Raw genomic sequence first — 12,285 nt, 5'->3', positions numbered from 1 at the left:
ACTAAGGGTAAGCCATAAAAGGTCATTGCTAAAGAAGCTGGCTGTTCACAGAGTGGCGTATCCAAGCATATGCGGAATTGATTCAGTAATTTATGCAAAAGGAGCCCCAACCAATTATTGTGTGCAATTACTGAACATACATTTCAGTAGGCCAACATTTCAGATTTTAAAATCATTTTTCAAGCTGGTGTTATAAAGTATTCTTATTTACTGAGATAATGACTTTTGGGTTTCCATTGGCTGTAAGCCATAACCATCAACATTATTTCTGTTAAACACCTGAAACAGATCACTCTGTTTGTAATGACTCTATATAATGTATGAGTTTCACTTATTGTATTGAAGAACTCAAATAAATTAACTTTTTGATGATATTCTAATTTTGTGAGAAGAACCTATAACTTTGGAAATTACACTTTGCAATGAATTCATCCATGATTGAAACAACAATTTTCGTCCCTAACATGCTTTTCAGTGAAAAAAAAGCATGGATTGGATGTTGTAGAGCAGGGACATACATAGAAATCATGGGCCCCTTAGCAGAAGTTATAATTACACACACACACCTCCAATACTGTTTCATATAGTATAATGCATCCCTTTGTTCTCCATATATAATAATGCACCCTTCATAGTCCCCCATATGGTATAATGTACCTTATAGCCCTCCATATATTATAGTGCACCCTATAGTCATCCATATAGTATAATGCACCCCATAGTCCTCCTTATTGTATAATGTACTCCCTATAGTCCTCCATATAGTATAATGAGCTCCACATTGCCTTCCATATATTATAATCCACCCCATAGACCTCCATATAGTATAATGTACTCCCTATAGTCCTCCATATAGTATAATGCACTCCATTAGTCCTCCATGTAGCATAATGCACTCCCCAAAGTATAATACATGCCATAGTCCTCCATATAATATAATGCACCCCCATAGTCCTCCATATAGTACAGGGAGGGACATTTATATGGATGCACCTAAATAAAATGGGAATGTTTGGTGATATCAACTTCCTGTTTGTGGCACGTTAGTATATGGGAGGGAGAAAACTTCTCAAGATGGGTGGTGACCATGCGGCCATTTTGAAGTCTGCCAGTCTGCCATTTTGGATCCAACTTTATTTTTTTCCAATGGGAAGAGGGTCATGTGACATCAAACTTATTGAGAATTTTACAAGAAAAACAAGGGTGTGCTTGGTTTTAACGTACCTTTGTTCTTTCATGAGTTATTTACAAGTTTCTCTTTGTTTACAGCCATTGAAATGGAGCGGATAGAAATTGTGTTGATGTCTGGTGAATAAAGTACCCGGGTCATTACAGCAGATTTCAGTGCAAGACCCCCTACGAGACCACCCATCTCCCATGCTACAGTTAGTAAACTGCTTGACAATAGTGATGAGCGAGTGTACTCGTTGCTCGGGTTTTCCTGAGCATGCTCGGGTTGTCTCAGAGTATTTATGACTGCTCGGAGATTAAGTTTTCATCGCCTCAGCAGCATAATTTACAGCTATTAGCCAGCTTGATTACATGTGGGGATTACCTAGCATCCAGGAAACCCCCACATGTACTCAGCTTGGTTAATAGCTGTAAATCATTCAGCTGCCGTGATGAAAACTAAATCTCTGAACACTAACAAATACTCAAAGGTCACCCGACCGTGCTCGGTAAAACCTGAGTAATGAGTACACTTGCTCATCACTACTTGACAAGTTTCGTGAAACAGGTTCAGTGTTGGATGTGCCTTTTCGGGGGTAGATTTTTTTTTTTAGCCTGGGGGGGGGGGGGGCAATAACCATGGTCCCTCTCTAAGCTATTAATATCTGCCCTCAGTCACTGGCTTTCCCTCTATGCCGGAGAAAATTGCACGGGAGCCCACGCCAGTTTTTTCCGTGAATTAATCCTTTAACAGCTTAAAAATTTTACACACACACACACTACTAACATTATTAGTGAGGGACATATAAAAATCTAACAGATATGCAATGGTTTACTGTATGTAAACCATGTCTCATATCCTGTCGGGTTCGGTAATGATTTTACAGAACCCGACAATTGAATTACCGGCTATTCTGCTATCTAGCGGTGTATGAAATATAAAGATATATACAGTATGTGTCTCCCTGACATATATACACTGCTCAAAAAAATAAAGGGAACACTTAAACAACAGAATATAACTCCCAAGTAAATCAAGCTTCTGTGAAATCAAACTGTCCACTTAGGAAGCAACACTGCTTGACATTCAATTTCACATGCTGTTGTGCAAATGGAATAGTCAAAAGATGGAAATTATTGGCAATTATCAAGACACCCTCCATAAAGGAGTGGTTCTGCAGGTTGGGGACCACAGACCACATCTCAGTACCAATGCCTTCTGGCTGATGTTTTGGTCACTTTTGAATGTTGGTTGTGCTTTCACACTTGTGGTAGCATGAGACAGACTCTACAACCCACACAAGTGGCTCATGTAGTTCAGGTCATAAAGAATGGCTCATCAATGCAAGCTGTGGCAAGGTTTGCTGTGTCTGTCAGAGTAGTGTCCAGAGGCTGGAGGCGCTACCAGGAGACAGGCCAGTACACCAGGAGATGTGGAGGGGACTGTAGGAGGGCAACAACCCAGCAACAGGACCTCTACCTCAGCCTTTGTGCAAGGAAGAACAGGAGGAGCACTGCCAGAGCCCTGAAAAATGACCTCCAGCTGGCCACAAATGTGCATGTATATACAGTTAAGTCCATATATTATTTGACAGAGACATCATTTTTCTAATTTTGGTTATAGACATTTTAAACAAAACAATTCAGATACAGTTGAAGTTCAGACTTTCCGCTTTCATTTGAGGGTATCCACATTAAAATTGGATGAAGGGTTTAGGAGTTTCAGCTCCTTAACATGTGCCACCCTGTTTTTAAAGGGACTAAAAGTAATTGGACAATTGACTCCAAGGCAATTTCATGGACAGGTGTGGGCAATCCCTTCGTTATGTCATTCTCAATTAAGCAGAAAAAAAGCCTGGAGTTGATTTGAGGTGTGGTGCTTGCATTTGGAAGGTTTTGCTGTGAAGTAAACATGCGGTCAAAGGAGCTCTCCATGCAGGTGAAACAAGCCATCCTTAAGCTGCGAAAACAGAAAAAAACCATCCGAGAAATTGCTACAATATTAGAAGTGGCAAAATCTACAGTTTGGTACATCCTGAGAAAGAAAGAAAGCGCTGGCGAACTCATCAATGCAAAAAAGACCTGGGCGCCCACGGAAGACAACATTGGTGGATGATCGCAGAATAATCTCCATGGTGAAGAGAAACCCCTTCACAACAGCCAACCAAGTGAACAACACTCTCCGGGAGGTAGGCGTATCAATATCCAAATCTACCATAAAGAGAAGACTGCATGAAAGTAAATACAGAGGGTTCACTGCACGGTGCAAGCCACTCATAAGCATCAAGAATAAAAAGGCTAGACTGGACTTTGCTAAAAAAACATCTAAAAAAGCCAGCACAGTTCTGGAAGAACATTCTTTGGACAGATGAAACCAAGATCAACCTCTACCAGAATGATGGAAAGAGAAAAGTATGGCGATGGCGTGGTACAGCTCATGATCCAAAGCATACCACATCATCTGTAAAACACGGCGGAGGCAGTGTGATGGCTTGAGCATGCATGGCTGCCAGTGGCACTGGGTCACTAGTATTTATTGATGATGTGGCACAGGACAGAAGCAGCCGAATTAATTCTGAGGTATTCAGAGCCATACTGTGTGCTCAGATCCAGCCAAATGCAGCCAAACTGATTGGTCGTTGTTTCATACTGCAGATGGACAATGACCCAAAACATAAAGCCAAAGCAACCCAGGAATTTATTAAAGCAAAGAAGTGGAATATTCTTGAATGGCCAAGTCAGTCACCTGATCTCAACCCAATTGAGCATGCATTTCACTTGTTAAAGACTAAACTTCAGACAGAAAGGCCCACAAACAAACAGCAACTGAAAACCACTGCAGTGAAGGCCTGGCAGAGCATCAAAAAGGAGGAAACACAGCGTCTGGTGATGTCCATGAGTTCAAGACTTCAGGCAGTCATTGCCAACAAAGGGTTTTCAATCAAGTACTAGAAATGAACATTTTATTTAAAATTATTTAATCTGTCCAATTACTTTTGGTTCCTTTAAAAACAGGGTGGCACATGTTAAGGAGCTGAAACTCCTAAACCCTTCATCCAATTTTAATGTGGATACCCTCAAATGAAAGCTGAAAGTCTGAACTTCAACTGCATCTGAATTGTTTTGTTTAAAATTAATAGTGGTAATGTCTATAACCAAAATTAGAAAAATGTTGTCTCTGACCAAATATATAGGGACTTAACTGTGTTTGTGTGTGTATATATATATATATATATATATATATATATATATATATATATATATATATACACACACTCACCGGCCACTTTATTAGGTACACCATGCTAGTAACGGGTTGGGTTGGACCCCCTTTTGCCTTCAGAACTGCCTCAATTCTTCGTGGCATAGATTCAACAAGGTGCTGGAAGCATTCCTCAGAGATTTTGGTCCATATTGACATGATGGCATCACACAGTTGCCGCAGATTTGTCGGCTGCACATCCCAAAGATGCTCCATACAAGGCAGGATGGATCCATGCTTTCATGTTGTTTACGCCAAATTCTGACCCTACCATCCGAATGTCGCAGCAGAAATCGAGACTCATCAGACCAAGCAACGTTTTTCCAATCTTCTACTGTCCAATTTCGATGAGCTTGTACAAATTGTAGCCTCAGTTTCCTGTTCTTAGCTGAAAGGAGTGGTACCCGGTGTGGTCTTCTGCTGCTGTAGCCCATCTGCCTCAAAGTTCGACGCACTGTGCGTTCAGAGATGCTCTTAGGCCTACCTTGGTTGTAACGGGTGGCGATTTGAGTCACTGTTGCCTTTCTATCAGCTCGAACCAGTCTGCCCATTCTCCTCTGACCTCTGTCATCAACAAGGCATTTCCGCCCACAGAACTGCCGCTCACTGGATTTTTTTTCTTTTTCGGACCATTCTCTGTAAACCCTAGAGATGGTTGTGCGTGAAAATCCCAGTAGATCAGCAGTTTCTGAAATACTCAGACCAGCCCTTCTGGCACCAACAACCATGCCACGTTCAAAGGCACTCAAATCACCTTTCTTCCCCATACTGATGCTCGGTTTGAACTGCAGGAGATTGTCTTGACCATGTCTACATGCCTAAATGCACTGAGTTGCCGCCATGTGATTGGCTGATTAGAAATTAAGTGTTAACAAGAAGTTGGACAGGTGTACCTAATAAAGTGGCCGGTGAGTGTATTTATATATATATATATACAGTCATGGCCAAAATTATTCACACCCCTGTAATTCTGTCAGATAATACTCAGTGTCTTCCTGAAAATGATTGCAAACACAAATTCTTTGGTATTATTATCTTCATTTAATTTGTCTTAAATGAAAAAACACAAAAAGAATTGTCCTAAAGCCAAATTGGATATAATTCCACACCAAACATTAAAAAGGGGGTGGTCAAAAGTATTGGCACTGTTCGAAAAATCATGTGATGCTTCTCTAATTTGTGTAATTAACAGCACCTGTAACTTACCTGTGGCACCTAACAGGTGTTGGCAATAACTAAATCACACTTGCAGCCAGTTGACATGGAATAAAGTTGACTCAACCTCTGTCCTGTGTCCTTGTGTGTACCACATTGAGCATGTAGAAAAGAAAGAAGACCAAAGAACTGTCTGAGGACTTGAGAAACCAAATTGTGAGGAAGCATCAGCAATCTCAAGGCTACAGGTCCATCTCCAAAGACCTGAATGTTCCTGTGTCTACCGTGCGCAGTGTCATCAAGAAGTTTAAAGCCCATAGCACCGTGGCTAACCTCCCTAGATGTGGACGGAAAAGAAAAATTGACAAGAGATTTCAACACAAGATTGTGCGGATGTTGGATAAAGAACCTCGACTAACATCCAAACAAGTTCAAGCTGCCCTGCAGTCCGAGGGTGCAACAGTGTCAACCCGTACTATCCGTCGGCGTCTGAATGAAAAGGGACTGTATGGTAGGAGACCCAGGAAGACCCCACTTCTTACCCTGAGACATAAAAAAGCCAGGCTGGAGTTTGCCAAAACCTACCTGAAAAAGACTAAAACGTTTTGGAAGAATGTTTTCTGGTCAGATGAGACAAAAGTAGAGCTTTTTGGGCAAAGGCATCAACATAGAGTTTACAGGAGAAAAAAAAGAGGCATTCAAAGAAAAGAACACGGTCCCTACAATCAAACATGGCGGAGGTTCCCTGATGTTTTGGGGTTGCTTTGCTGCCTCAGGCCCTGGACTGCTTGACCGTGTGCATGGCATTATGAAGTCTGAAGACTACCAACAAATTTTGCAGCATAATGTAGGGCCCAGTGTGAGAAAGCTGGGTCTCCCTCAGACGTCATGGGTCTTCCAGCAGGACAATGACTCAAAACACACTTCAAAAAGCACTACAAAATGGTTTGAGAGAAAGCACTGGAAACTTCTAAGGTGGCCAGCAATGAGTCCAGACCTGAATCCCATAGAACACCTGTGGAGAGATCTAAAAATGGCAGTTTGGAGAAGGCACCCTTCAAATATCAGGGACCTGGAGCAATTTGGCAAAGAAGAATGGTCTAAAATTCCAGCAGAGCATTGTAAGAGACTCATTGATGGTTACCGGAAACGGTTGGTTTCAGTTATTTTGGCTAAAGGTTGTGCAACCAAGTATTAGGCTGAGGGTGCCAATACTTTTGTCTGGCCCATTTTTGGAGTTTTGTGTGAAATGAACAATGTTTTGCTTTTTGCTTCATTCTCTTTTGTGTTTTTTCATTTAAGACAAATTAAATGAAGATAATAATACCAAAGAATTTGTGTTTGCAATCATTTTCAGGAAGAAACTGAGTATTATCTGACAGAATTGCAGGGGTGTGAATACTTTTGGCCATGACTGTGTATATATATATATATATATATATATATATATATATATATATATATATATATATATATATATATATATATATATGTACTGTGTATATGTTTTCACAAATATTTAAGGCCACAGATCCATTATATGTCCATTTTGCAAGCCGGTGAGAAAATCTTGCCATACGGATGACATACGGATGTCGCACGGATACTTTGATGCAAGGAAATTGCATCCTTGCTTTGCACACGGATGACATACGGATCACTTCATGAAACATTTGTGCGATTCTCGTCCGTGAAAGATGGACCAATTTTTTATACGTTGTGTGTGACTTGTGGCAGGGCTCAACAGGGCACCATAAATTGCAGATGCCAAGGCCATTTTGTGGCATCGGGTTGCCATGGTAACCATTGGGATCCCACGATCACAAGATACCAATGGGGTTAACCAGCTCGATGCCACTGCCAGGGCTGTGGAGTCGGTAAGCCAAACCTCCAACTCCAACTCTTCAAATTCCCATGACTCCGACTCCACGATTCCGACTCCCTCATACATGGCTCATGTTTAAGTGACAAATTTACTGTAGTAAAATGGTAACATCAGGCTTTTAATCTTTTTTATGATACAATAATCAAGCCATTTAGATTGAACATAAAATATATTTATTGGAATACAACTTTAGAACAAAAACAAACTTTGCATATTTACCATGTATTATTCACTCTGCAGTAAGTGAAAAAAAAAAACAGTTTTCAACAAAAACATACTGAATAGCATTTGTGCAGTCTATGAATTTGTTCTGAGAAATAGTATCGTCTCCATCAGATGCTCCTTCATAGATGACCTCAAATCTGACCTAATTATTTTAAGGCTAAAGAACAACCTCTCTACACTAACTTGGGTTGGTGGCAAAGCAGTAACGACATGGGCAACATTTCTAACAATTTTAGGGTATAAAGGAATTGCCTCGTGCACAGTCAGTTTTGATGAACGATTGAAGTCTTATACGTCTTTGAGAGCTAGTGAAAAATGTTGCTGAAATATGGTCAATCTTTTCTATGGGAGTGGAATCTTTTACCCTGAAGTAAGGCTTTGCCTGCTCCATGTCGTCCAAATACTTGTCGAAATCAAACTCCTCATCTGATGAGGATGAAGGAACAGCAGCAGCATCACTGGCAGGACCCGAGTCTTCATGCTCTTCTCTTGGCCATCCTGTAGCCCACTCATCCTAACTGCTACCTCAATCAAAGCTTCTTTTCCTTTAGTAAGCTGTTGATCATCCAGCAATATACTAAGACTCGGGTCCACAAAAACAGCTGCCAGAAGAATTTTATTTTCTAATAGCAGTGTCTCTCTCCGTTTCATTGAAACAGCAATGCCATCTGCAATTAAACCTCTTTGGGACAGGCAAAACAACAAGTTCTTCCACTCATTTATAAAAATGCCAGGACTTAAATCCTCAGCTTGTAAGTTTTTAGTCACTGTAAATGGGTGATGAAGCAATTCCTTCAATTCAGCCACCTGTGTCCATTGACCTTCATGTGTTACCTGAGGGTTGGCCATATCTACAAAGAAGGGTTTCAGCTCAAGCATTTGCTCAATAATTAAATAGGTGCTGCCCCACTGAGTGGCTTGATCCACAACTGCCCCTTTTCCAGCACGTCTCTTCAAGATGGAATCCATTTTAGCAGTTCTTGCAGCAATAGCCAATTTCTTCACTTTGCTAATCAAAGTTCCAGCATGTCCCTCTTGCAGACTATCTCTTATTGCCAGCTGCAGCGTGTGCACAACACAGCACATGTGATGAATAGGAAATAAGTATGAAGCAGCTTCAACAAGATCATCTAATTGTAAAGAATTATTTTGCTGTTCTTCTGTAGTAATATCTGTTTGCTCCTCTGTTATGGGAACAGGACTGTGGCCTTCCATCTCCAACATACTGAATGTGAAATGTTCTTCTAGCTGCTGTTCACCTTCATTATTCTCATTCATCAGATTAATTGTACTTATGTTTGAAGCATTATCAGTTACAATAGCAAGAACCTGTTTTTTTAGTTCATAATCTTGCAGAACTTTTTCCACTAAGGTCTGGAGAGACTAGCTGCTGTGATGAGCTTTAGTATCTTTTACTGCCAGTGTCTTAGTAACAATTTTTTTGTTGTCACAAATATATCGAATGTTGATAGCAAAATTGTTCACTCTGTGAAGTGTGCAGGCATCCATTTTAAGAAATACAAAGCGTCTCTTGAGAGTCTTCCTTTTGGTTAAGAGCTTCTTCAATCACTAATTTTCTATTACTTTCTCTTTCCAGAGATTCACCAAGTTTGCGATCCATTTCTCCATTAGGAGCTGTTAAAGCTGTTTGTGAAAATAATGATAATGGTACAACAAGCTCGATGAGCTGTCTTTTAAACACATCTGTTGTCATTGTTACAGTAACTTTGTCACTTACAAAATATCTTGTAACTGACGTTTCAGACGCTCTTTCCTCCTCCTTTGCCTAGCGGGAAGTGCTGGTCTCTGGTTTCTTGGTGCTGCTGAGATCTTTTTCAGTCACAGCTTTGTAAACTTCTGGGTGGCAGCGTTGTAAATGTCTTTTTAGATTGGAAGCTCTTGAAGGAGCATTTTTACCACTGCCTGAGTATGCACTGATTTTGGCATCACAGCATTAGTTTTCATCTGGGTCACTTATACACTGACACACAAAATGTTTATTATCTTGAGTCACTGTGAAATGCTCAAATACAGCTGACTTCATAAGATGCTTCTTAGACATTTTGTACTTATGTAAATTCGTTCTCAAAATAATTTTGTCCTGGAAAAAAATAAAGTATATTGTAATTCTTGCAAGAATAGGGAATCATGCACTGTATAATTTGGGATAGAAATAAAAAAATCTTTGCATACATCAATAGGACAGATGATAAGTATAAAGTTTGTAAAATGCGTTGTTAAATAGCTTTACTCTGAACTTTCAATGTCAAGGCTTGTCTCGGTGTACAGCTCACTAAATGCTTCACATCATATTTCTTCACAGTCTATGAAGAGGGGAGGGAGCATGTTTGTGCTGAATCACATTCCAGAACACACACACAAACATATATGTCCTCATCGATCCTGTTACTGTATTTCTGAATTTGAGATGTTATAAAACATTTTTTCCCCTTATATTCTATGTATAGTGTATATAAGTCATCAGGGCACCTAATTTCTCCAAACATGAGCGAAGAGGAAAAACACTAAAACATCAAGCATACAGAGACAACATATACTGGACTATTGATTAATCAAGAAAATGATGAGGAATCCAGCTCAACGAGATAGTGAAAAAAACCTTTTCTTTATTCATGATAAGGGTGCTTGGTCACCAGAAACGCGTTGATATCGCATTTTATTCTCTGTAATTGCTGATGTTTTTATCCTCCACTGAACATATTTTCCAAGTGAATAAAGAAAAGGTTTTTTTCACTATCTCGTTGAGCTTACAATTAATTAATGCACAGTTTGCTGAAAGTTTAGATATGCTTTAGGAAGTAATTATCTTCTTTAATCTTGCTTTCCTGTTCAATCCAGAAATTCTGAGATGAATATAGGCTTTCCTTCCCTGTGTGTTTATTTTTTTCCCCTTATCTGTAGAGGAGGAGCCTCACTACTTATCATGAACATAAACTGCAGCACAGATTCATTTCAGCTAAAAGTCTAGACCTTAGATCAGGAATAGGACGGACATTTATAGGACATTTCATAACTTTCCCAAATTCATATGAAAAAATATTTCTCACAAACTGCATTGAACTACTGTACCCAATTTATTATATATTTTAGGAGTCAGAGTCGATCCATTTTATACCGACTCCAACTCCGACTCCACCAAAATGAACTCCGACTCCACAGACCTGGCTACTGACATTATTATTGACAGCAGCATCTAGGAGGTTTAAAGGTCAAGATCAGTGTTAACACCCTCCTGTAGTAGATGACAGCCAACTCCGATCTTTGTGACATCTGACTGGGAATGTCTCCTGTGTAGGAGACAGTAGTCCTAATTAAACTGTCACCATACAAAATTGTGCAATGACCGTTTAAATAAATCAGGTACATGTACAGTGGAATGCAGAAGGTACTGTATCCCCCCGACTTACATGTACAGTACAGACCAAAAGTTTGGACACACCTTCTCGTTTTAAGATTTTTCTGTATTTTCATGACTATGAAAATTGTACATTCACACTGAAGGCATCAAAACTATGAATTAACACATGTGGAATTATATACTTACCAAAAAAGTGTGAAACAACTGAAAGTATGTCTTATATTCTAGGTTCTTCAAAGTAGCCAACTTTTGCTTTGATGACTGGTTTGCACACCCTTGGCATTGTCTTGATGAGCTTCAAGAGGTAGTCACCGGGAATGGTCTTCCAACAATCTTGAAGGAGCTCCCAGAGATGCTTAGCACTTGTTGGCCCTTTTGCCTTCACTCTGCGGTCCAGCTCACCCCAAACCATCTCGATTGGGTTCAGGTCTGGTGACTGTGGGCCAGGTCATCTGGCGTAGCACCTCATCACTCTCCTTCTTGGTCAAATAGCCCTTACACAGCCTGGAGGTGTGTTTGGGGTCATTGTCCTGTTGAAAAATAAAGGATGGTCCAACTAAACGCAAACCGGATGGAATAGCATGCTGCTGCAAGATGCTGTGGTAGCCATGCTGGTTCAGTATGCCTTCAATTTTGAATAAATCCCCAACAGTGTCACCAGTAAAGCACCCCCACACCATCACACCTCCTCCATGCTTCACGGTGGGAACCAGGCATGTAGAGTCCATCCGTTCACCTTTTCTGCGTCGCACAAAGACATGGTGGTTGGAAGAAAAGATCTCAAATTTGGACTCATCAGACCAAAGCACAGATTTCCACTGGTTTAATGTCCATTCCTTGTGTTCTTTAGCCCAAACAAGTCTCTTCTGCTTGTTGCCTGTCCTTAGCAGTGGTTTCCTAGCAGCTATTTTACCATGAAGGCCTGCTGCACAAAGTCTCCTCTTAACAGTTGTTGTAGAGATGTGTCTGCTGCTAGAACTCTGTGTGGCATTGACCTGGTCTCTAATCTGAGCTGCTGTTAACCTGCGATTTCTGAGGCTGGTGACTCCGATAAACTTATCCTCAGAAGCAGAGGTGACTCTTGGTCTTCCTTTCCTGGGGCGGTCCTCATGGGAGCCAGTTTCTTTGTAGCGCTTGATGGTTTTTGCCACTGCACTTGGGGACACTTTCAATGTTTTCCCAATTTTTCGGACGGACTGACCTTCATTT

Source organism: Ranitomeya variabilis, chromosome 2, assembly GCF_051348905.1.
Source record: "Ranitomeya variabilis isolate aRanVar5 chromosome 2, aRanVar5.hap1, whole genome shotgun sequence".
Classification (NCBI taxonomy): Eukaryota; Metazoa; Chordata; class Amphibia; order Anura; family Dendrobatidae; genus Ranitomeya; species Ranitomeya variabilis.
This window is presented reverse-complemented; position numbering follows the sequence as displayed.